This window comes from Meles meles, chromosome 2 (genome assembly GCF_922984935.1).
Source record: "Meles meles chromosome 2, mMelMel3.1 paternal haplotype, whole genome shotgun sequence".
NCBI lineage: Eukaryota > Metazoa > Chordata > Mammalia > Carnivora > Mustelidae > Meles > Meles meles.
The window spans coordinates 98,821,215-98,848,762 of NC_060067.1; the positions used below are offsets into that span (position 1 = coordinate 98,821,215).

The following is a 27,548-nucleotide window of genomic DNA, read 5'->3' on the forward strand; positions in this document are numbered from 1 at the left end:
TGCTGGGGAAACTAGGCCTAAAAGAAACAAATGAAAACCTAGACTTTTTTTTTTTTTTTTTAAGATTAATTTGACAGAGAGAGCGCATACAAGAGCATGTGTGTGCCCAAGTTGGGGGAGGGGCAGACACCCAGGCACCCTCAAAGCCTAGAATTTTGATTCATTCATCTATTTACTCACTTCCATTTATTCAACAAATATTTACTGAGCATCTACTATGTGCCAGGCACGATTCTAGGTATTAAGGATACAGCAGTAAACAAAGAAGCCGTGATAGTTTTGAGAGATAGACTCAAGTTAAGGGCCTGGATTTATTGTTTGATTGTTTTTATTTTTCCAAAATGCAAAGCCACATGAAAAGTTCATAGCAAAGGACTATAAACAGTAAACATTTTCTCCACTTATTCAGGTTGAATAAAGATCCCAAGAGCTAATCAAAGATGTTTGACTGACCGTCTGTGAAAACCTTGTATCTATCACCCTCAGAAGTCCAAAAAAACCTGGAATTGTTGGAGGGAAACCTGTTTCTAGAATCTGCTTGGATTTAATTAGGTCAAGCTTTCCCTTATCCAGATGAAATGACATGTTAATATTGAGATTATATTAAGTCATTGAAAAGTATAAGAAACTATATTTTTGCCTCTTGAATATGTGGCTTTAATATATTATATTCACTACGCTGCTCTCCCAAAGCTGAGATTCTGAGACTCACTCTCATACTGATATTACCTTCTGTCCTGCCTCAAATAGAACCCCAATGAGTTCACTCCTTTCTGCCCAAGAAGGCACCAGCTTCCACTCCAGCTAAAACCATCCAATATTCCAGGAGGCCAGTACCCCCCAACAATCCCATATACCTCAAAAGTAGTAGCATCCATCTTTCGAAGAATGAAAAGAAACTTAACCATCTGGATTATTTTTTCCTTTCAGACAAAACTACATCTCAGTCATTAAGATGACAACAACAACCCCCCTAAAGCAAATAGTTGTTTTCTCCTGATTCTTACTATAACTATTATGATGACTCCCCTGCCTCTCTCTGGAATGTGACAGGATTAGCAAAAGCAAATGCAAAGATTTTCATTATCCAGGATGCCTCCCTGGTTCTAGCAGGAACTATATGCAAGAAATAAAGATTTAGAAAACAAATTATCCCAAGATTTTTTCTTATCCAACTTACAGTGGAGTACTCAGATCCAAAGGGAGCCTATCGCATAGGAGTTCAGTTAAACTTAGGAAAGCCTCTGAGTTCCTTGGTTTAAAATAATAAGAAATATTCATCCTTATCCTGACTTTCCACTCTGACATATATAGCCCCTGTTAATATACTAAAATTCCTATATATCCAGAACCAAGCTGATCACTTTCTGAAACATAATATCCTCAAGGCTTATGCTATCTGAATCACTCTTTTAACACTTGCCAATTTTAACAATGGTCTTCACAAAGTTTCAACTGTTGGTAGTTTGGACTGGGAACACTGTTTCCCTTTGGGACTATGATAAGCAGTTAAAGCAGTACTTAGAGGAAAATTTGTTCCATATCCTAATTGTGATGTTAGTTATTACACAGATCTATAGATATGTTAAAATTACAAAATAAAGGCTAAATAAAAGGTCAACTTTACTGTATATCAAGTTAAAATATAAAAAATAAAGACAATATATGCTGTTTACTCAAAAAAAGGAAGGAAGAACGGAAGGAAGGAAATATAAAACAAATAAAAGGAAAAGAAAAAAAAAAGAATCAAGGAGCTTCATTGTCATACTTCTGGGAACTATGGGGCTGAGGCATCTAAGTATCAGGAGAGTCTGACCAGGTTATACCTAGAGGAGATAGCATATATATCAAAAGACTTGTATGACTTCTAACTTATATAGCAGAAGTCAGGAGAATATGTGTGAAAATGAATTCTAAAATACTAGACTAAGGAGGAAAAAAGCAACATAGCTCCTTTGGATCAAAATTATTAACATGGGTACCTTTACCAGAGATTCTGGGTTCACTGTGCTAGTTGTACTAGGTGGGATTTGTTATCACATTTTGGTCAGAAAGTAACAAATACATAAGATGCCTTGGTAAGACACATATCTGACTGAGAATAAGAGATAAATTCCATGGAAGTTCAGAGATCTACCAATCCATTGATTTTTTGGGAGTCTAGAGATCCGGAATATTTAGAGGTATCCCCTCCAAAGTGAAAGACAATTTGCTGCACCTTGTACCCAGTTCCATGAAGAAAGAGGCATACACATCTGGTGGGCTTTTAGCATTATAGAGGCAAAATAACATTACACCGGTGTTGTTCCTTCCCATTTATTGAGTAAACCATAAGGCTCTACATCTAAGGAAGGCCAACAGCAAAAGAATATTCTTTAGCAGTTCAGTTTAAAGAATAAGCCACTCTAACTACTTAGATCTTGTGACTCAGAAAATCTACTGTGTACAAATTATCTATAACAGATCATCGAGCCTGTGAAATTCCCCAGTAAGAGAATCATAACACTGCCCCATAATTGAGAGCAAAGCCATGCTTCTCTGACAAGTAACTATTTTCCTTGGGAAACATCTCCTGATCTTCATTGTTGGATTCTGGTAAAGACTGAATATCTGGACATGGGAAATGAACTGGTTTTGAGACCTGAGCTGCCTTCCAAATTAGATGCTATTTGATTGACCTGTTCTCAAAATTGGATGTGAGGAGCAGCTTCCCATCCTCAGCCTGAAGTGGCATATACAAGAGCAGACTCAAGAAAGTTCTAAAAGCACAAGAAAGTTTCATGAGCAAATAACTCCAACTCTCATGGCACCTCATCCTCCTATAATGCCATTTCTCCCTACATCTATTAACTTAGCCTTAAGGGATTTCCCTATAGGCATGGAAAAAAAAGATTAAAGATTGAGTTAGTAATGATTATGCATATAATATACTGGCATCAGCCATAAATAAATTGATAATAGCATTGGAGCTCTTCACACTGTTGGTCACAAAGGACAAGTAGAAGATAAATGTTTATAATAAGCAGAACTTTGAGAAGCAGATCAAACAACATACTTTATCTAGAAGGGAAGATTATCAGAGTGAAGATTTGTACATAGAACCTAAAGGTTTGGTTTGATGAGGAAGTTGAAAGGAATGATAATTGGACTACAAGAAGGTCTAGGGTAGAGGTACGCTCATGGACCTCTCAAAATAGGTTGATGGTGTGAGAATGCTTGTGCCTCGTGAAAGCTCACCAACAAGCAGAGAAGACTTTCCAGAATCAGATGGGCAAGAAGACCAGGACTGCAAATGTCAGCTGTCCTCTTAACCCAGCCTCACGAGTATTACTCACTGGGTTCGGGAACAGAGTGGCCGTGGTGCCAGAGAGGGAAGTTATTCGTGGGTTCAGTCTCATGAACTTCCCCTCCCAAGGCAGACCTGGCCACCACCACCACTGAATGCTTACATTACCAGGAGCGGAGACCCACGCTGAGCCCTGCATACAGTTCCAAATGTGTGTGATGCGGGTGGCATGGTCAGCCTCCTAGTTCACTGATTATACTGAACCCCTTTTACTGTGGACTTGGTAGCAATTTTTCTCACTAGAATGGGTATTTGTTCTGGATATAGATTTGACTTTCCCGCTATGCTTCTATTAGCAATGTCTTCTGTGGACTCACTAAAGGCTTAATTCATCAACGGTAATCCATGTAACATGGCTTGTGGTCAGGATGGTATAGGCCATTTCCCACAGGATTCACTGGTCTTACCATAACCCAGGAGCAGCTGGGCTTTTAGAGCAAAGCAATAGTCTATTGAAGACTCAGTTACAAAGCCAGCTGGAGGACATCCTATGAGGTGGCGGTACTGGTCTAGAGAAAATGGTATATGCTTTAAATCAAGAACCAATATATGGGGGTTCCTGGGTAGCTCAGTGGTTTAAGCCTCTGCTTTCGGCTCAGGTCATGGTCTCAGGGTCCTGGGATCGAGCCCCGCATCAGGCTCTCTGCTCAGTGAAGAGCCTGCTTCTCCCTCTCTCTCTGCCTCTCTGCCTACTTGTGACCTCTCTCTCTGTCAAATAAATAAATAAAATATTAAAAAAAAAAGAACCAATATATGGTGTTGTTTCACCCACGTGCAGACTACACAGGTCCAGAAAGTGTAGGGAAGTAGAAGAAGAATCTTCTAGACTACCCTCCTCCTCCTTACCAAGTGTAGGTATTAAGGAAGTTATAGATGTGCCTCACAATTAGTTGCAAACATGGGGACCGTAGTCAATATTTATATTTTCTTGCTTGAGTGGTAGTGTATGTGTGCATACATTAACCCCTTCTCCCCCTCTCCTTGTCATCTACTATGTTATACAGTATACTGTTGGTGGTTACCTTTAGAGCTTTGTCTATGAATTACATGTATGTAGCTTTTTTTTTTTTTTTTTTTTTTTTTTTTTTTTTAAATTTTTTTTTTTAAAGATTTTATTTATTTATTTGACAGAGAGATATCACAAGTAGATAGGCAGGCAGAGAGAGAGAGGGAAGCAGGCTCCCCGCTGAGCAGAGAGCCCGATGTGGGACTCGATCCCAGGACCCTGAGATCATGACCTGAGCCGAAGGCAGCGGCTTAACCCACTGAGCCACCCAGGCGCCCCACATGTATGTAGCTTTTGTAAAACATTATTAAATGTCTTCTTTCCTCATGTAAGCGTCCATGCAATAAACTCTTTCTAGAATTAAGCTCCAAGTACAAGTCTCCATTTCCAGATAAGTTTACAAACGTCCCTTTACTGGCTGATGAGACTGTATAATCCAGCATGTTTCTTTTTTGAACTAGTTGCCAGGAAGCTCAGAGCTTCCGGTTAGCTGCATTGTCATGATTCTCTAGTCTCAAGTTTCCAGCACATTGCTTTCTTCCTTTCTTTTAAATGGTTTCTGCTTTAACTTTTTCTACTCTGGTTTATGTACATTTTGATAGTGCACATCACTTCAATTCCTTTTTAGATGTACCTAAGTAAATAAGTAAGTAAATAAATAAACAAACCCTGCCATTCACCAAGCAATTCATGACTTCCCGGAGCAGCAGTTCAGGCCCACAATGGCCCGCTCATTCAGTCAGCATTTACTGAGTGCTCACCATGTGCAGGCATGACTGTCCTACACTCTCCATCACCGTGTATGGTCCTCATGTCCTCCGCCATCCCTATTATTTCCTGTGAGATGCCCCATGGTAAACTCCATTGTAACATGGGATCATGTGTGGCTCCTCTTATTTCCACTGTCTTTCGGAACCTGTTTCTGTTTGTTCTTTGCTCCCACCTTTCAGGAGATGGCTTTCACCAGGGACTTTTAAATCCAAATCTACTCTTAGATAAGATCTTAATGATTTCTTTCTTTTTTTTAAATTTAATTTTATTTATTTTAAAGATTTTATTTATTTGACAGAGATCACAAGCAGGAGAGGCAGGCAGAGAGAGAGGAAGGGAAGCAGGCTCCTTGCCAAGCAGAGAGCCTGATGCGGGGCTCGATCCCAGGACCCTGGGATCATGACCTGAGCCGAAGGCAGAGGCTTTAACCCACTGAGCCACCCAGGCGCCCCAAGATCTTAACGATTTCTAAACTTCCTGATAACTTTTTTTTCCACCGTATCTTAGAGCACCTGCAACTTTTTAGAAGCTTTTAGAAGCTACTGGAAAACCAGAATGGTCTCATCCTAAAAGTTAAGGACTTTCTTCATTTTGAAATGAATGCAGATGTGAAGTAGATGGGATTGGGTAAGGGACTGTGTAAGCTCGACACAAACACTGTAATCTCTGAAGGGATGTGTTCTCTCCCAGAGATGGTAAAATAGCACGCTAGTTTGTAAGTCAACCTCTTGAGAGTTTGGTTAGTAAAAATAAATGTATTGGGCTGGACACAATCTACTGCTGTTCTCTCTTTTTTTCTATACTTTTGGAAAAATATTTGTCTAACATAGGTACAATTCCTCATGGATGGTTGGCTTATTTTCCTCTTTTTTCCCCCTAAATTGATCTTTCTTCTATCCTGCCTTCTCTTGTTCTTCCAAAGCCATATACTTATTCTTTAATCCAGTCAACATTTTCATAAGTACCTACTATGTGCCAGACACAGTCTGCTTAAGAATAAAGAGATGAATATGGTATATTTTCTGGAGTTCAGAAGTATACAATTGTGGGGAGGCCAATGTGTGGGCAATAATTTCAACCTTATGATAAATGACAGGACAGAGGCACCATAGAAGTCTAAAGATGTCCCTTCACCTGACCCACAAGCTGAGAGGCTCTTTGGGGACAGTGACCCTTTTATAAGGCAGCAAAAGGTCATCAATCTATCATGTTGTGTGAGTTACTAGGCTTTTACACAACTGAAAGAACCAACAAAACATCTCAAGTCACTGAATGAGTAACCATAGTTTTGGAAAGTCACATGAATTTTCCCACTAATTCACATATTATATGTAGTTGTGATCTGATAAAACTAGTAAATATGATAAAACTAGTACCCCAGGGTAGAATTTTAAGTAAGAAAATATGTTTCTCAAGCAGGGCACATAGATATGTAAAGTATTACAAAGCTCCCTTAGGACTCCTGAATGCCCAGTGTGGTACTCCATAGAAATCTCCATCAGCCAGTGAGATGATGTCAATAAAGGATGGTAATTGGTCCCTAAAGGATTCCCTTGGGAAGTGTACAGAACAAATGCTCAAGAGCGGCAATAAAGAAGCAAGGGAGGATATAATTATTCATATACATCAAAAGATGTGGATACTTTGGACATGTACAATGGGTTCAGATAATTAAAATGTTACATATGGATATTCTGAGAGGGTAACATTTCTGTATTCCTCCAGAGACTTTAAGAAATCTATTTATGTCCCCTACATGATAGTCTATTCTCTTGTATCAGTGACTAGTAGCCAGCGTGAATGCTGAACCAAAACATGTCTTTCAGAAACTAACAGTCTTGTCCCTCAACAGCACATATGACTGATGGTAGACTTGCTTGGACAAGTAGATGGACTGTCCATTTAGAGGAAGGAACAGAATGTGTCAGCAAAGAATTCTCTTGGCTTAGTGTAGTGTGCAGCCTTTATTAATGTATCAATTTTACTTAGGCCTTCCTTTAACAAAACAAAAACCATTGCTTTCTTCTCTAGGTAGTCATTCTTTAGTATTCACCCTATCCAAGTTCGCCATCTACAGGTCATAGAGTTCGCAACTGCTTTTAAGGTCAGAAGATTGCATGTGAGAATTCACACGTAACTCCTATTTAGGGACTTTCTTCTCCTCCTCTTTCTTCCTTTTTTTAAGGAAGTTTATACTTCTAACTGTTGATTGATACCACAATCAAGGGTTGTTTACTGTACAACTACCATCTTAGGAAGATGTTTACTCGTCTCTTTTACATTTCTCTATCAGTAGAGATTTATGTTACAAAAGCAAAAGCGAAGAGCTATTAATTATATGTTTTAGTGCCATGTTTCTTCAGCTTCAAAAATATCAATCTCCCTTTTGTCCAACAAAAAAACAACACACTCTTCACTAATGCTTGAATTACTAAGCAATAACAATCCTACTCATCCCTACCGTGTACTGAGCACTTAGCTTGGTACCATCGACCAAGAAACTTACAAGTTTATAACTATTAAGTTAGACATTATCTAACTATTAAGTTAGACATTATCTAACTTAATAGTTATAGCAAATGTATGAATTACTATTCTCATCTTGTACATGGGAAATCTGAAGTTATGAGCATTTGGACAGCTTAACCCAGGGCATAGAGCTAAGCTAGTAAGTTGGATAAATGGTTTTGGAGATCTGTCTCACTTCCAATGTTCTTGGCAAACCCATCAAACTACCTCCAAGTATTTTTTTTTTAAGATTTTATTTATTTATCTGACAGAGAGAGGGAGAGAGATAGAGAGAGAGAGAGAGCACACCAGTAGGAGGAAGGGTGGAGGGAGAGGGAGGTGCAGACTCCCCACTGAGCAGGGAGCCAGATGCTGGCCTCCATCCCAGGACTCCAGAATCATGATCTGAGCCAAAAGCGGATACTTAAACAACTGAGCCACCCAGGGGCCCCTGCCTCCAGGTATTTTATTTTTCTATTTTTCAAACTGAGAATGATTGCCTGTGGCTTTTTTCAACTACCTCCCTCCCACTTTAGAGGTTTATATGTGCCCTCCCAAATAGGCATTTTCTCCCTGCTACTTCAGTGAGTGGGAGAGAATAACTTTTCTTCTCCACGTGCTGCACAATAATCGAGAGTACAACCAGAAACTGTAAAGAAGTCTCCTGCATCACCAAGTTTAGTCCGACAGAATTCCAGAAGTTGAAGTGAGGCTGTGACCTGCTACTCTTCCCAGAGCTTAGGTTGGCAGGTGTCTCCAGGTCATGCCTAATCTTCCCTGTGGACCTTAAATAAAGTCACATTCAATCAATAATGCCTAAGGCCCAGCCCTCTTTACAAAAGGATCTTCAAGTTGCAGTTTCTGGAGTTTTTCTTCAGAGGTCACTTTTGTTTTTAAGTTTAGAAAAAAATCTTTTTTTTAGTAACCTCTACAGCCAAGATGAGGCTCAAACCCATGATCCCAAGATTAGGAGTCACATGCTTCTTTGAATGAGCCAGCCAAGTGCCCTGAGAAGTTGCTTTTTAAAAAAAGATCACCAAACTCTATTTTTGGAGGTAATTTCTTTATTTTCAGGTGAATTTGAGTTTGTATTCTTTTCCTTGTCCCAAAAATGTGAGGTACACTTAAGCAAAGTAGAGGCATGATTACTTCTGGAATTCAGTGATTTCTGGACAAGCCATCAAGATTTCTGACTTGCATGGGGGAACCACAGCTCCCTGGTGATGAGAAGACTTTAAAATCTAATGATTGGGAACCTTATATTTAGAGATTCTTAGGTTTAATTTAGCTGCAAGGAATATAACATGCCCAAACTAACTTTAGCAGAAAGGGGAATTTATTGGATAGACACAAGGATCTCTCATGGACATAAGGACAGAAAATGCAGATAGTCCTCTTGAGGGATTACAGTCAGGAATGGAAAGCTGTTGGGAGCAAAAGTAATCTCTCTCCCTCTCTTTCTCTCTCTCCCTCCCCCTCCAGAGTCTGTTTTATTCATTCCAGCAAGACTTACTAGGAGCCTACTATGTATCAGGGACCACGCCAGGTTGTAAGAGTATACAAGCAAACAGAACATACAAGGTCTGTTCTATTCTTCTCTATAGATCATCCTTATTTGATCCACTTACCATGGCTTTACATGACCTCCTGAATGAAATCCTCAACAGAAACTAACTAGATCTCAGTATCCTTAGCTCAAAGACAAAATTTTAGTACAACACAACCTAGTGAATGGGAGAAGATATTTGCAAATGATATATCTGATAAGGGGTAAATATCCAAAATATATAAAGAACTTATATAACTCAACACCAAAAAACCACAAACAATTCAGTTAAAAAATGGGAAGAGATCCTAAATAGACATTTTTCCAAGAAGACATCCAGATGGCCAAGACACACGAAAACATGCTCAGCATCATCAATCATCAGGAGAATGCAAATCAAACCACAATGAGATACCACCTCATACCAGTCCTAATCAGATCTGAAATCTAGAACTGTTCCCTTAGGAATTCACTCTTTTTGACTTTTTAAATTCCTCTGTGGTTCCCCTTCTTCTCACTAATTAATTAATTTGATTCAACAAATATTTATTAAGTCCCTCTGATGCACTAAGATAATCAAAAGTCTTATTCTCACAGAATGCTTTTGGGAGAGGCCATCCACCATGGTCTGTGGGCATCACTACAAGTTCTTGCTGAGTATGTCAAGAATACACACCAAATTCCTCCTCTCTTGGCAATTAATCAGGTTTGTATTTGTAGCAACCTTGAGGGATGAGGTAATGTCTCCCTCTGGAACAAGAACAGGTTTGTTACAAAAGCAGTAGCTTTCTCAATATCTATGTTCATTGGCTGCAACACAAACCTACCCATATTCACCTGGACTGCTCAGCGTCACTCCTTTGAGACTTGGAGGACATGAGAAACTAATGTGTACATGATGCTCATGCTTCTTTCTGTGCTCTTGAATAATAACATCCTCTGTCTTTGACCCAAGAGTCTCATGTCTTTTGTCAGTATCCATGAAACAGTAGCAGGTCAATTTATTAACTCTAAAGATAGTTAAATAAAATCCCAGAGCTTGAGACTTAATCTTAATTTCCAAGAATTTCTTCACTCCTAAAAAAACTCCCTTACAAAGTGAAATTCTATGTAATGCTCTAAAAATCTGCCTTAACTGAAGTAGGACAGAGACAAGAATGTCAACCATATTTGATGTAAATTTCCTTTTTTTAACTTCCTATAGTCTCCCAAATGTGTAGCCTGCATATTACAAATATCGTGTTCTTCACAATTCTTTAAAAAATTAAGGTTTGTGGGGTGCCTGGGTGGCTCAGTCAGTTAAGCATCTGCCTTCAGCTCAGGTCATGATCTTGGGGTCCTGGGATCGAGCCTTATGTCAGGTGCCCTGCTCAGAGGAGAGCCTGGTTCTCCCTCTCTCTCTGCCTGCCATTCTGCCTACTTGTGTTCTCTTTCTCTCTGTCAAATAAATAAATAAAATCTTTGAAAAAATTAAGGTTTGTGAGGTTTCCCTTCCAACAATGCAAATTAACCGAAATTTCTAGGGTTTCTCCTATGTGTCAGGTCCTACAAGGGATATAACGATCAATAAGGCACAGTTTCAACAGTTTCAGGCCTCAGGGCTTAATAGAGGTGACAAACAGGAATGTGTATCTCAAATATAAGAGTGACGGGGATCAGGTGTAGTTGCCTTTCAAGCAAAGAATGGATGAAAAATGGGGACGGGGGAGTCAGTTAAGCTAGTGTTTGTTAAGAAGGCCAAATATGAACTAAACTGGAGAATGGATAGGACTTCAACAAATGGAGAAAATGGGAGAGGCAGGGTCTGGGGAAAAGGAAAGTGGTACGAAGAGATGCATTTCAGATGGATGGGGTGAGGAGGGGAGCAAAGAGCAAGAGGAAGGACCTCACAGATCGTGATCAGAATCAGCTGGTAGGTAGTCTAGGGTGCAAGGAGCACCACTGAGAGATGATGAGTTCAGATCAGTCTGTTTGATGCACCCATGAATCCTGTAGAGAAATGAAGCTCTCTGTAAGAGGTGGGAAATGTGAGTCAAACTAAGGAAAAAGATTAGGACTGGAGAGGAATTTGGGGTGCGTCCACAAGGGCGGGGTGTGGCAATAATAGAAGCCATTACACTAGCTTAAAAGAAGCAAAGGTAGAATCTGAAGAAGGCATGGCCTTTTAGAGAATGCCTCTACCCGGGAGCCAGATCATGATATACTGGCCTCCAGAGAAACAGCTAGAAATGTGAGAACAAAGAACAGTGGAGGCATGACAATGGGCAACAAGTTCCACAGGAAGACCCAGAGTAGCCACTAGGAAGAGGTGACTAGATCAAGTGGTGGGAAAGTTCTTGTTGATCACATAAATAGACATTTCAGAAGAGGGAAGACCAGAAGAAATGGATGCACAAGTGTTAAACAAGGAAGTGAAAGGGATAAATACGGACTCCTACTTTGAAAAGCACTGCTGTTAAGGGAAGGAGAAAGATGGAATACGGTCTCAGGAGAAATGAATATTTCATAGGAATCATTAGATTTGAACACGTGTGTAGGCCAAGAAGATGTCAGAAGGCCAAAAAAAAAAAAAAAAAAAAAAAGAGAGAGAGAGAGAAAGAAAAGAAAGAGGAACAGAGAGGAAAAAAAGATGAAAGAGGGAATATGAATGAGAAAAATCACAAGAGAAGTTAAAAAGGGGTTGGTTTAAGAAGTCAGAAGGAGAAGGCTTAGATACAAGGGAGAACATTGTCTCTGGGAGGCAGAAGGGAAGGAGAAAATTTGAGAGTTCACCGCAGATAACCCAGTATCCTAAGTCATACAGATGGAGATCTGTGAGGTAGGGCGGCAGGAGTGAGTTTAGCTTGAAAAGGGGGATCCTAGATTGAAACAGGGACTGTACAGAATTAGAAAGACAATCAATTAAGGATGAATAAAAGAATCAGTGAGGGCCCAGCCATGGTTCATCAGTAATGGATCTCATCAGAGTCAGCTGAGGGGCTGGCTGTCTCAGTCAACCCACATCTGGAAAGGGTATACAGTGGAGGGAAGGAACATAACAAAAGTCGAAAGTGCCTTTAAAAATATAGATAACCTTTTGAGCCAATGGGTCCCTGCTCAGAGAAAGGCTGGAGGGCCTACAAGTGGGCTCATAACCTGGGAAAACTGGAAATCCGGGATGTCAGAGATGCCAATGAAGATGAATGAAAAAGAGGAGGTAGGGGATTCTATTTGCACAAGTGTTCTCCAGGTCTGGGACCTAGGATGTAGAGCGGATCAAGTAAGGACAGATTCTCAGTTGCAGCTGGAGCCAGCCTGATGACTGACATGGTGTTTAATCAAATTCAGACCACCAGAGAAGGCTTGCGGCATTTTATGACACTTAATTGGCAGTGTTTTATTGCCGTGTATCAATGACTCAAATACTCTTACGTAACGATATTTTTATCAATATGTAAATTCCTCCTTACCCATTTTATTTATTGTTAAGGGAAATACATGATACAAATTGGTATTAAGAACTTCAAATGAGTTGTTCTTAAGTGCAATTTTAAATTTTAGTTAATTTCCAATTTTGAGAATGAAAGTAAACTAGTTTACTTGGGGCCCTGTGGTAGACTGGTTTTCATTTTTTTCTCAGTTGTAAAACTAGGAATTAATTGTGGTTTTGCTTTTTGTTTTTCTTCCCCACTATAATATATGCTCCAATAGGGCAGGGCCTGTCTGTTTTATCCCTTCTATAGCCTGCAGTAATTCCGAGCACATATGAAGTACTCAAAATATATTTGTTTTCAGTAATTGATTATAAGAGGAGATATTTACTGAATCTGGGAAACCTCTCTTAGTTGCTTAATCCTATGCTTGCTTACCATATATTTGATAAATTGGAAATATTTCTTTTTATTTCAAGAGTATCTGCAATGTTCAAAGTAAATAAGATTCCTTTTATTGTCTTTGCAAACTATTAAATTTTCTGCCTATGCTCTTGAACAAGAAATAACATGTTTACTTTTAATCCATCCTCTAATCTTTTCCCTTCTGATGTAAAATTTTCAGAATATGTCTTAGCATTAATGGTCATCAATCTTAACAGAAATTTCCACAAATTTATTACTCTGTTGCATTATAAGGACATCATCTGATGTTCTGAAAATTCTGTGACAATATTTATGTCATAATCTCTGGCTCAGAAAATGAATCAATTAATTAAGATGTCAGCCCAAACGGATGGTTAGGTCATTTACAGTATGGTCTTAACTGCCTCTGCAATTGAAGGGCCTGTTCGTTCTTTGTAGTGCCTCACTGCCGCCCTCTTCTGGTCACACATAACAGCACAGGCGCAAGAGATTTCCACTTTTAACCAGATGTATATTTTTGCTTATTAATGAAAACAAATGTGGCTCTACAAAACGAAAAAGAACCAAATAAATTAAAAGACTTAATAATGACCTAAGAAAATGGAAAACTTTTGTGAAACATTAAAATAGTGTTGCAAATTATTTACCTGACCATTTCTGACCTTTTCTGAACCACATTTCTGAAAAAAGTCCAAAGTCAATTAATCTTTTGCATTTCATTATAGAAAAAAATGATCTAACCCATTTTCTCAAAATTTATGTTTAAATATAACAACAACGATAAAAATTTCACTTATATTATCCATGTAGGAAGAGTTTGCTAACAGAATTAACAGTGTAAATAGCGTTGTAGGCTATGTGTAAACTGCTTGGAAGAAAAAAACAAATATTAAACTATTAGTGTTTTAGAATGACTAAATATTTAAAATGAATACTGTTAATTCAACAAGAATTCATTACTTATTTATAAAATGCTGAATGAGTCCTTCACTTGTAAACAACGCAGTGGTTCTGAACATATATATGACCTGAAGCTTTTGTAGATGCTGTTCTCTTGATTCTCGCTATACATCCTACAGTCCACGAATTCTGCCATCTTCTTATAAATATGGTCTCTACTCTCCTAGTCTCTTCTGTTGTTATCAGGACGGGGTCCTCTCCATCTCTATTTGGCACCGTTAGCCTCCAGACGGGTTGTCTTGCCACCTGTCTCTTCCCACGTTTCTACACTCTGTACTTCACACGCTGCCAGATAGCTTTTTTTTTTTTTTAAAGATTATATTTATTTGTCAGAGAGAGTGAGCACAGGCAGACAGAGTGGCAGGCAGAGGCAGAGGGAGAAGCAGGCTCCCGCTGAGCTAGGAGGCCAATGTGGGACTCGAGCCCAGGACGCCGGGATCATGACCTGAGCCGAAGGTAGCCGCTTAACCAACTGAGCCACCCAGGCGTCCCCAGATAGCTTTTTAAAATCAGAATTAACCTTGTCACTTCCCTGCTTAAAAATTTCTGCTGACTTGCTGTTGCCTATCAAATTAAGTGCAAGCATCTGAACTTGGCATGGAGAAACCAGTCTGCCGTGCTCAGCACACTTGCAACACAGCATAGCTTCTGGCCTGAGTACCCTGGAAGCGTGGCCCCCAGAACTCTGTATTTGACTCTGTGGCAGAACTTGGTGCAAGGCTCTGTCATTTGTCAGTTACCTACTAGTCTCCCAAGAGACTGGCTCCTGAGGGTGGTCAGTGTCACACTTATTCCCTTTCAAGTCTTTGGAGCACAGCTGGAGCTACCTGGGGGACTAGCACACAGTAGAAGCTCAGTGCAGGTTTGTGAATGGATAAGTCAGTGAATGCTGCTCTCCCCATTGTAGCTAATGAAATTCTCAGGTTTCGAGTCTTAAATTGTAATGTTATTTCTCTAAAGCCCTTGTTGACTCCCTTCCAGCACAATTAATAGCTATAACAGCGTTTTGTTCATGTTACATTTAGCTGTATGTATTGTCTCTTGTTCGAGGTCCTAAGTGCCAAAAGGCAACTAGGAAGAGGGAAAAGGGCATGAGTTTTGGAAGCAGTTAGCCCTGAGCTGTGTCCCAGCCCTGCCACTCACTCTGTGTCACCTCGGACAGGTGGCTTCAGCCTTTCTGAAATGAACATTATTTTCCCCATCTCTAAATGGGATTAAGACCACTTCCCCATTAGATTAAGGCAAACATTAAAATAGAAAGTGAAAACTCATGACACATACTAGATTTTCACAAAATTTTAGTATTTGTTCCCTTTCGCTGAGGGTGAAGATCATATCAAATTTATGTCTAGGTTTCCAGGGCTTGAAAAACTATAAGGCTCAGTAAAGTTTGCTAAGTAAATAAATGAATCCCAGAATTGTAGTTGGTCAAAAATAATATAAGAATTACAACGTTGAATCAAATTTTTCCCACTTCTATGTTTATAGTATCTAATGCATATACAAGTCACATAATTTGAGGTATAAATTTTTCTAATTTTTCTAATCTTTAATTAGAAATAAAAATTTCTAATCTTTCAGTTATACTTCCATTTGTACATTTTCCTTTATGTAGTCATTGTAAAGTATGTTTACAAAGTATTTAAATTTAAAGAAGTTATGGTTATTTATTTTTATTTGTTTTTTATTTTTTTCAAGGGGGGGAGGGGCAGAGGGAGAAGGAGAAAGAGAATCTTAAGCAGATGCCACACCCACTGCAGGCCCACATGCTGGGCTTGATCTCACAGCCCTGAGATCCCAACCTGAGCTGGAATCAAGAGCCGATCACTCAACTAAGCCATTTAGGTGCCCTAAGAAGTAATGTTTATTTTTAATAATAAGATAAATATAATGTTAAGGAAAAAAAGCAGAATATCACATTGTCCACACAGTGTGATAGCTGTTATGTTTAAAAAAAGGTCAATGAAGGGGCACCTGGGTGGCTCAGTGGATTAAGCCGCTGCCTTCGGCTCAGGTCATGATCTCAGGGTCCTGGGATCGAGCCCCGCATCAGGCTCTCTGCTCCGCAGGTGAGCCCACTTCCTCCTCTCTCTCTGCCCTGCCTCTCTGCCTACTTGTGATCTCTCTCTGTCAAATAAATAAATAAAATCTTTAAAAAAAAGTCAATGAAGATCAATAAAGTTTTTTCCAGAAATAGAAAAAATCCATCCTAAAATTCATATAAAATCTAAAAAAATGCTGAATAGCCAAATAGTCAAAGCAATGTTGAAAAAGAAGAACAATGTTGGAGATCTCTCACTTCTTAATTCTAAAACTTTCTACAAAGTTACACTTATCAAAACAGTGTGGTACAGGCATAAAAACAGATACCCAGACCAATGAAATAGCAGAGATAGCCCAGAAATAAACCTTCATTATACAGTCAAATGATTTTTGAAAAGGATGTCAAGACCATTCAATGGGGGAAAGAACAATCTTTTCAATAAATGGCATTGGAAAAACTGGATATGCATGTGCAAAAGAATAAAGTTGGACCCTTACCTTACACCATTAAAAAAGCCAACTTGGGACACCTGGGTGGCTCAGTGGGTTAAAGCCTCTGCCTTCGGCTCAGGTCATGATCCCAGTGTCCTGGGATCAAGCCCCACATCGGGCTCTCTGCTCAGCAGGGAGCCCGCTTCCCCTCCTTCTCTCTCTGCCTGCCTCTCTGCCTGCTTGTGATCTCTGTCAAATAAATAAATAAAAATCTAAAAAAACAACCACCTCAAAAACACAGAGCCTAAAACTATAAAAGCCTTAGGAAAAAAAAAACAGAGGAAAATCTTTATGATACTGAATTTTGCAGTGATTTCTTGGGTATGATCTCAAAAGCACAGATAAGAAACAAACAAACAAAAAACCCCAAATAAATTGAACTACATAAAATTTTAAAAACTTCTGTGCATCAAAGGTCACATTAAACAGAGTGAAAAGGAAATCCATGGGATAGAAAAATATTTGCCAATCATATACCTGATAAAAAGTTAATGTCCAGAATATATAAAGAATTCATACCACTCAACAGTAAAAATACAAACAACCTAATTTAATCAATAGCAAAGGGCTTGAATAGACTTTTCTTGAAAGAAGATATACAAATGGTCAATAAGTACATGAAAAGATGCTCATTATCACTAATAGGGAATGCAAACAAAAATCACAATGAGAAACCACTTCACACCCACAGGGATGGCTACATGACAGAAAGAAAGAAAGAAGGAAAGAAAGAAAATTTAAAAAGTATTGGCCAGGATGTGGAAAATTGGAATCTTAGCACACTGTTGGTGGGAACAGAAAATGGTACAACTGCTATGGAAGACATGGTATTTCCAGAAAAATTAAAAATAGAATTATCATATGATCCAGGAATCCCACTTCTGAGAACATGTCCAAAATAACCCTAAGCAGGAACTTTCAGGGACATCTGTATCCCATGTTCATAACAGCACTATTTACAGTAGCCAAAAGATGGAAGGAACTTATGCCCTCGTCAACAGATGAATAAACAAAATGTAGTATATACATAAATGGAATATTATTCAGCCTTAAAAAGGAAATTTTGACACACGCTATTTGAGGACATTATACAAAGTGAAATAAGCCAGTCACTAAAGACAATATTGCACGATGCTACTTGCATGAGGGTACTCGAGTCGTCAAAGTCATAGTGACAGACAGTAGAATGGTGTTTGCAAGAGGAGAGCGAGGGGAGGGAATGAGAAACTATGGTTTGATGGTACAGAGTTTCAGTTTTGCAAGATGAAAAGAAGTCTGTGGATAGATGGGAGTGATGGGGCATGAGAGTGTGAATGTAAATTAGCACCACTCTATTGTACACTTAAAATGATTATGATGGCAAACTTTATGTGCACCTCACCACAATTTTTAAAAATGGCAGAAACATAATCAGAAAAAAATACACCAAAATATTAAGAGTCTTGGCTCTCAGTGATACTTTTCAATTATTTCCCCCTTCTTTTCATAATTTCTACAATGACTATGTGTAGCTATATAATTAGGAAAATGAATTAATTCAAAAGTTTCATATGAAAACACCCAAAATAGATTTTCATAGATTCTGATACATTTCTTTTTTTTTTTTTAAGATTTTATTTATTTATTTGACAGAGAGAAATCACAAGCAGGCAGAGAGGCAAGCAGAGAGAGAGAGGAAGGGAAGCAGGCTCCCTGCTGAGCAGAGGACCCGATGTGGGGCTCGATCCCAGGACCCTGAGATCACGACCTGAGCCGAAGGCAGAGGCTTAACCCACTGAGCCACCCAGGTGCCCCGATTCTGATCCATTTCTAATTTAGCTTCATATGAAAACACCCAAAATAGATTTTCATAGATTCTGATCCATTTCTAATTTAGAACTTTCCAGTTTAAAATAATATCGAACACAGAGGACTTTATTATAAGAAGAGAATGAACAGAATAAGGCATAATCTCTACTCTTTATTTCCTGCATAATGTCATAGGCATTGTTGCATGATTGCTCCTTGAAACATCCAGATAAGAGAATAGAGGAAACTCATGTTCCTGAGTCCCAAACTTCTCTCTTGAAATTTTCAGATGCATATTTGCAACTGTTTATTGGATATCTGCCCTTGGATACCCAGTAAGCATCACATTCTCAACATGCCCACTTTGAACTTCAAACGGGTCTCAGCTAAGGTCTCTACCTTTCCGGGAAAGTGAAATGAAAGGCCAGGTCTTAGTTGAGCTGTGCATTCAGAATAGGCTGAATGGGAGCAGATAGGGTGACCTGAAGGGATATATAGATATTTTTTTTCTTACAAATTTTTATTTAAATTCTAGTGAGTTAACCTACAGTACAATATTGGTTTCAGGAATAGAGTTCAGTGATCCATCACTTACATACAATACTCAGTGTTCATCATAACAAGTGCCCTCCTTAATACCCATCACTCATCTAGCCCATCCCCTGACCCACCTCCTTTCATCAATCCTCAGTTTGTTCTCTACCATTAAGAGTCTCTTATGGTTTGTCCCCCCACCCCACACTTCCCCCCCCCCTCTGAAGGGATATATCTTTTGGAGAAAACTTGGCCAGGAGAAATTCCTAATTCCTTCATGTTCCCTCAGACTTTCACACGTTGTGTATGTACAGCTGTGGTCAAAAATCTTTTCCTTGACAACTGTGATTTGGGGAAAGACTGTGTTGAGATACTGTAAGACTTCTGTAACCTGTGTTGCATAATAAGTAGTGCTTTTCTTTCCTTTCACTGTAACTTGCTTTTTCATACTTGGCGGCTTCTGGCTTGCAAGTGAAAGGTATTACCAGTCTACTGGATATCTTCCAGTAGCCTCCATCACGAAGTATCTAAGTCATGAAAGTCTTGAAGATTGTACCATAGTGGTCTCTGATGTATTTTTAACCATCTGAGCCACCCCCTCTGATGTATTTTTAAAGATCTAATTTTTTTTTTTTTAGGATTTTATTTATTTATTTGACAGACGGAGATCACAAGCAAGCAGAGAGGCAGGCAGAGAGAGAGGGGGAAGCAGGCTCCCTACCGAGCAGAGAGCCCGATGTGGGGCTCGATCCCAGGACCGTGGGATCATGACCCAAGCAGAAGGCAGAGACTTTAACCCACCGAGCCACCATGGTGCCCCTAAAGATCTAGATTTTTTGAAACATTTCATTATAATGAACACAAAATGGTGTTATTTTAAAAGTGTGGAGAAAAAATATGGTAAAAAGGAAAATAAGAATTACCCAAAGTACCACTAAGACATAAGCACTATAAACATTTTGATATCATTGTTTCTTTGCATAGTTAAATATTTATATAAATATTTTATTATATATACATATATCTTCATATTTATAATAAAGTACTTAAAAGCGTAAGTTTTCAAAATTAAACTAAGTATTCTTTTTTATTTTATTTTATTTATTTATTTGACAGAGAGAGAGGTCACAAGTAGGCAGAGTGGCAGGCAGAGAGAGAGGGAGAAACAGGCTCCTTACTGAGCAGAGAGCCCGATGTGGGGCTCGATCCCAGGACCCTGAGATCATGACCTGAGCCCAAGGCAGAGGATTAAACCACTGAGCCACCCAGGCGCCCCTAAACTAAGTATTCTTTGACAATTATTGAGCAGTCTGATTTTTGCCTCTCAATTGAGGTAGCTAGGTGTAGTCAGAAGTGATTTAACCAAGCATTGTGACACTGTGCATATGTTAGTGGCACTTCCTTTCCACTCAAGGCTTATGGTTAACTCAGGGATGCTTTTTGCATGTATTATCTTCTGATTTTCTTTCAGCCTTATTTTGGAACTAGACAGTCTCACCTCTCTGCCTCCCTCTTTAATCCTACCTAACACAAATGATGAATCCCAGTAACCAAACTTCATCCTGGTGTGTTTACCTTTATCCCATCTTATCTAAGGAAAAGGTCCCTCACATTGTGTCTAGGACAGGCATGATCCAGATACAGCAGGATGGAAGAGACTGGAGTCGGGCCAGAACCTCCTTGAAGGGCGGACACTTCTGTAGCTACTATAGACACAGATGAGGAAAATCTCGTCTGACAAGTATGTCATCTCACACAAAAGAGCTATTATCAGATTAAAAAAAAAAAAACAAATTAGAAGACACATTTGGCAGGGTCCACAACTTGTCAAATATTTCAACCTTCTACTGCCTCTCGTTGAGTAGACATCATTATGTGTGTGGGAAAGCAGATGTAATTCTTCAAGTGTTGAGTTGATGGATTTTTAAAAAAAATTTTAATTCTGGAGAAAAACTATGTCCTTTGTGAGTTAGAGAGCGTTAAGTTGTGGTAAGTCTCATTTAAACAAAAGAAATAGGGCAGAGAAGTAGGAATCCATGAAATTTTACTTATATAGCAAATCCATATTGGATATCTACAGTGTGTCATGCATTGGGCTATTGCATAATAGCCCAATGGGTAATGGGAATTCAGAGATAAAAGGTACAGACTTTGTTTTCCAAAATGGTTACTGCAAAAAAGTTCTGGGGTAGAAGAATGCTCTGGGCCCTTGGAAATATCTTGTCCAATAGGACAAAGGCTAGAGGCTGAGGAGATCAGGATACACTATGTGATCTTGAGGGCCTAAAGCAGGAATACATAGATACGGGTAGTTTCCAAAGACATTTAAGAAATGGAATCAATGTCATTTCAAAATTGATTAGATATTACTGATTAAGAAATAAGGGGTCTAGGAGAGCCCCAAGTGTTTAGCTTGAGCAAGTCCACGGCTTTTAGTGCCAGATACCGATAGTAAAAAATGCTCATGGAGGTGGTAAATGAATCCAGTGTTGAAAATGCTCAATGTGCATTGATCTGCAGGATGTAGAATACAGATACCTTGTAATAGATGTTTACACCTGGATGTGAGTCCAGAACTCTGCAAGAAGAACCGCAGGACCTTTAGTGAAAGCTGGTACAAGTGCAGCAACAGGCATTCATCCAATGTGAACACGCAAGAGAGAGAGGAGGCAGAGAGCACAATGCAGTATATGACGTGGGCAGAGAAAGAGCATATAAAAAGGAAGTGCAGCCAGAGAAGTAGGAACGAAGTCAGAAATGCACGGTGATATGGAAACCAAAAAAGAAAATTCACACAAGTCAACAGTGTCAAAATTGCAAAGACAGAGAAAGATGAAGTCTAAAAATCACCTTTGGATTTGAATAAAGTAATGAGAGGTCATTTTACTGAGTGGATATATACTTAAAGAATATGCTTCTAGAAGTCCTGAAGGAGGGGTGCCTGGGTGGCTCAGTCATTAAGCATCTGCCTTTGGCTCAGGTCATGATCCCTGGGTCCTGGGATTGAGCCCCATGTTAGGCTCCCTGCTCTGCGGGAAGCCTGCCTTCCTCCTCTCCCACGCTCCCTGCTTGTATTCCCTCTCTCCCTGTGTCTCTCTCTGCCAATAAATAAACAACATCTTTTTTTTTAAAGATTTTATTTATTTATTTGACAGACAGAGATCACAAGTAGGCAGAGAGGCAGGCAGAGAGAGAGAGGGAGGGAGGAGGAAGCAGGCTCCCCGCTGAGCAGAGAGCCCGATACGGGGCTCGATCCCAAGACCCTGAGATCATGACCCGAGCCGAAGGCAGAGGCTTTAACCCACTGAGCCACTCAGGCGCCCCAAATAAACAACATCTTAAAAAAAAAAAAAAGTCCTGAAGAAGAACTACAAAGATGAAATGCTTTGCCACATCGACATTAAGAGGCTGGAGCCTGCAGCCTGGAATTGACGGTATAGGGTTGTTTCTGTCTGCTTCTTAGCTGCCTGGCAAGCTGTGCCTTTAGAAGCTCCACCTAGTTCCTGGTGTCCTCCACCCAATTCTCTGGCCCACTGGGGAAGAGGGGAGGTGGGACGTGGCCCGGGGAATCTGGGCTCAAAAGGCTTCAAATGTTTCTTATTAAAGAACCTGCAACTTTTGGAGATGTGAATCAAACCTGACTGAGTAATATCTCAGAGATGTTATTCACTCACATTTTATTATCCCTCACAATAACATGGGGCAGGATTTAGGGAAGCAAATTTCTGGGTAGGAATACAGTTATCTTGGGAAATGATGATCTGCAGCATCCAAACTACAATCAGAGATTAAGTTCTTCTGAAAAAGTGGTCAAATAAAAGGACATGTGATGAGGACCTAAGCATTTTCTTTTTTATAGAAAAGAAAATCACTTATGAACGGACAAGAATTTTGTTGAAAATTTTTCATATTTTTTAGTGCTTATAATGCACTCATGGGGAATGTATCACAGTAACTAGATATGCTAGGGTTAAGATTCTAAGCAAAGTTTCCTGGGTAAGCCAGTGACACAATATACTTTGAGGGGTGCTAGGAGTATATGCAAAGATATGGCAACAATGAATGTTAAGTATAACACATATAGACATAAATGTACAACTCCAGTTTATGGGAATCCAAAAGAATGAGAAACTAATTAGGAAATTATTAGCATGCATATCATGTAAAGTTTCCACACCTCTTTTCTTCCTTTTTTCCTTTCTTCAAAAGAATAAGTTGACTGCAGTAAAAACCATGGTTGAGACTGAAGCAATCAATGCAAGAAAAATCAACTGAGAGTAAGTGTTTCAATGGATATGTTCATCTATGTTCTCTGACTCTGCTATGCCCATTCTCTCTAGCACTGAGACTCAGTCCTCTCTTTTTCAGACAGCTAGTTATTTATATGCCAAATAAAGGAAAGGTAAGATTTATTTTTCAAAGACTGCACAGTTGTTTTTAACTAGGCAACAGCATAGTTTTATTTAACATATTCTATTAGTTATGTCAAAAAGTAATACAAGTATGTTATATAATATATATTACTATTTTATATAGTAATATAAAAAGTCAATATAAAAATAAATATACAGACAAAGAAAAAGGAAAAGGAACAATTAATTTAACACTGTAAGACAACAACCACTTTTAGAATATTTGTAAATTTATATATATCTTTCTATATTTTGTATATGAATTGTGTAGTTGTAAGTATAATAGTTAATTGATCCTGAATCTGTTTTTCACTAAGTATTTTCTATGCTGGTACTATTCTTCACCTTGTTTTACAGATATACCATAGCCGTCACCCCCCCATCCTTGGGGGATACATTCCAAGACCATGGATGCCTGAAGCCATACTGAACCCAATATAAACCGTATTTTTTTTCCATATATACATACATAAAGTATGTATTTATAAATTAGGCACGGGAAGAGATTAACAGCAATAATAATAAAATGGTAATAACAACATACTGTAATAAAACATATGTGAATGTAGTATCTCTCTCAAAATACCTTATTGTACAGGCATACCTTTTTTTTTTTTTTTTTTGAGAGAGAGAGAGACAAAGATAGCAAGAGAGAGAGGGGGAGAGAGAGAGAGCGCGTGCGCACACAAGTATGGAGAAGAAGGAGAAGCAGGCTCCCTGCCCAGCAGGGAGCTCAATGCAGGTCTCGATCCCAGGACCTTGGAATCACAACCTGAGCGGAAGGCACATGTTTAACCGACTGAGCCACCCGGGCACTCCTGTACAGGCATACTTTGAAGATATTTGGGTTATTCACCACAAAGTGAATATTGCAATAAAGTGAGTCAAATAAACGTTTTTGGTTTTCCTGTACATATAAAAGTTACGTTTACACCATGCTTTAGTCTGTTAAGTGTGGAATAGCATTATGTCTAAAAAATGTACATAGCTTAATGAAAAAATACTTTATTGCTAGAAAATGCTAATCATCATCTGAGCTTTCGTAAGTTGTTGTAATCACTCATCACAGGTCACCATAGCACACATAACAATAACAACAAAGGTGGAAACATTTGAGAGAATTACCAAAATGTGACGTTGAGACATGAAGTGAGCAAATGTTCTTGGACAAACAGCACTGGCAGACTTGCCCCATGCAAGGTTGCCATAAACCTTCTGTTTATACAAAGCTCAGTATCCGTAAAGCACAATAAAGCAATCACAATAAAAAGAGATATGCCTGTACTGTACTCACGTTCTTCTCTTGTGGTGATGTGAGCTGATAAAATGCCTATGTGAGGAGATGAAGTCAGGTGAACAAGGCAGGCATGTGACGAAGTGTCAGAAAAGATCGTCTGCTTCTGGTGGTGGTGACTGCAGGAAATGGAGACAGTGCAAAGTAAAACCATGGATAAAGGAGGGACTACTGTACTATAATTTGCTTGACCTTTCCCTTTTGTTAGAATGCTTATAATTTGTTGTTACCATAAATACCTTTATGATAAACATCTTTGTGAATTTTCTCCATATTAAGAATTATATCCTCCCTAGAATGGATTCCCTAAAAGAAATGACCAATATGATCATTTTTTTAAGGACCATTGGCATACTTCATGATACATTAATGACCCTTGACCTAGATGATACTCATGGTTCCCTCCTCCTCTCCCACCCTTTAGCCCATACCACCCCTCTCCGCCCTGCAAAGATATCAGTGTGTGGGAAAACAGGAAGAATAGAACTATAGTGCTTGTTTGGGGTTGATTCACCCTCTCTCCAATTTTTTTTTTTTTTTTAGATTTATTTATTTTAGACAGAGAGAGCCGGGGAAAGGGCAAAGGGAGAGGGAGAGAATCCTAAGCAGTCTCCACGCTGAGTGCAGAGCCCAGCATGGGCCTGTCCCATGACCCTGAGATCAAGACCTGAGTGGAAATCAAGAGTTGGTTGCCCAAATGACTGAGCCACCCAGATGCCCCTATCCTCTCTATGATTCTTGTTTCAAAAAATACTGGTTACCTTCTATATTCCTTCAATTTTATGGCAATTCATGAGGACTGAAGATATGATAAAATGATAAAGCACTTTTTATCAACTATTTTGTACATCTGTAATTATGGAATTTAACAGATTGTTATTATCAATTGAGCTATGTAATCAAGGACCAGTGAGGTTCAAATTTCTACAGTGATTTAGAAAATATCCACTTATCAAACACATTAGTTCAATATTTCCAAAACTTTAGCCATTTACATTCCCTCTTCATAATTTTTACCATATCTGCATATTACCTGTGAGAGTAATTCCTCATTTCCTTAAAATCAGTAGTAAACACCTTACTTTCTTTTCACTTAACATCTTCCTGAGCAATAATATTAATTAAATCATAAATTTTATGAGTTAATTATTTGGTCTTAAAATTATTTATTTATTTACTTATTTAGAGAGAGCACATGCAAGCAGGGGGGTGGGCAGAGACAGAAGGAGAGAGAGAATCGCAAGCAGACTCTGCCCTGAGTGCAGAGCCTAACACCAGGATTCATCCCACCACCCTGACAACATGACCTGAGCCGAGATCAAGAGTCGGTTGCTTAACCGACTGAGCCACCTAGATGTCTCGAGCTAATTATAGTTTTAATTCACATTAAACCAAAGATAAAATTCAAATTTTCAAAGTTTCAATATATGCCAGCTAAAATCAGTAGTTTGTACACCATACTTTGAGAAAACTGTATTAATATATAACTGATATTAAAGCTATGATCATCTCTTTCTGTTCCTTACACATAGAATGGTGGCACCAGATAACATTCTTACTTTTTAATTTGTCTATCTCACAGAACTCTATGAACACAGGAAGCCACAATATCCTGCAAAAATTGATGTCACTGTCAATAATAAGAAACAGACTCCCTTTTATAGAGAGGCAACAGATACAATAACAAAAATATGGCATGAGTTTACATCAAAAGTTTGAATGCACATTCCTATGAAAATTCTCCAAAACTTAGGCACTTAAAATTTCAGGAAAGCATTTTCAATGAACATTTTATGCTAAAAAGCTATCATCCTCTGAAATAGATTAAGGGACAGTAAAAGTAGTCAGTGTACTGTGTTCAGGGAAAGGGGTCAGTGAAATTCTTTTGAAATGGGAGGAACCACAGTTTCAGAAAATATTTTGAAATGAATACACTTATTCCTAAAGAAAATTACAGGTTCTAAACCCAAATTTAGATCACATAGGACTCAAGGGGAGATTGTTAGAGCGTAATATGTCAGGTGCGCTCATTATACAGTATTATTTCATGTGAGATTTTATAACATCCATCATGATTTACATATGGCTCTAAAAATAATTATGTATATATATATATATATATATTTAAAGTAATTATTGGCTCCCTTCTGGAAAGGAATCTATTTAAAGCCCCCTCCCCAACCAATCTTACAGACAAAACTCATAGCTGTTTATACCTGGCCCTCACTCTGTTTTTCTATGTCATGGTACGCTTTATTCTCAGAAAATAGACCCCACTACAAAACATACTCTTCTCTGGCCTGACCACAATGCACATCCTGGACAAGCCCTGGAGAGAGCTCCTGGAGATACCTGTCACCTCCCGCTCTACCTGGCCAAGAGTCATGTCACACACACCCCACCCCCACGGGCATAGCTGAAACCCTCACACATCCTTTAAAATCCCTCAAAAAGCCCAACCTAATAGAAACTCAGGCTGCCATCTGTCTTGATGTCCGGCCCTTATCTTCCTTTAGAGAGTGAATAAACTGTCTCCTGCCTGTTGCTCTACTCTTTGTACATTTTTTGCTGCCCCCATCACCAGCCACCCTAACCTTACTCATGCCAGTGAAGGATACTATAACATTCTGGTGTCTTGTGAGGGAAGACCTTGAATTCCTTCAACTCCAATTCAAAAGATATTTGAAGTGGAAAGTAAAATTACTGCCAGAATACTTTTAAGTGTTTTGTTTCTCTTGAGGCTGCAAGTTGACAGAGTTTGGAAGGGGGAGGTGGAAAGAGAGAAGTAAATGATTTTGGTCACTGGATATAAAGATTTGACTTGACATTTGTTTAGGTCTGGTGTGTCTCTCAGGTGGTAAGTGAACCTACACCCAGCCCTATCCAAAATTGTGCTCACCATACATGTAATCTGCTGACACCCCATGTAGACAGGGGTGCACAGCTCCCGTAGTACAATTACAAATGCTCTATATAGTTCAATACTAAAAATGTATTCGAGGCAAAGGAGGA

The 27,548-nt window shown here is 39.0% G+C and overlaps 1 protein-coding gene across 2 annotated transcripts in view; it reads right to left on the bottom strand.

The window, feature by feature from the left end:
- ALPK1 (alpha kinase 1) overlaps positions 1–27,548 on the bottom strand; it is a 118,837-nt gene that overhangs the window by 89,980 nt on the left and 1,309 nt on the right. For both annotated transcript variants that reach the window (XM_045998296.1, XM_045998295.1), the window contains exon 2: positions 24,537–24,655. The gene's annotated coding sequence lies outside the window, so the exon portion shown is untranslated. The remainder of the gene's footprint in view (positions 1–24,536; positions 24,656–27,548) is intronic.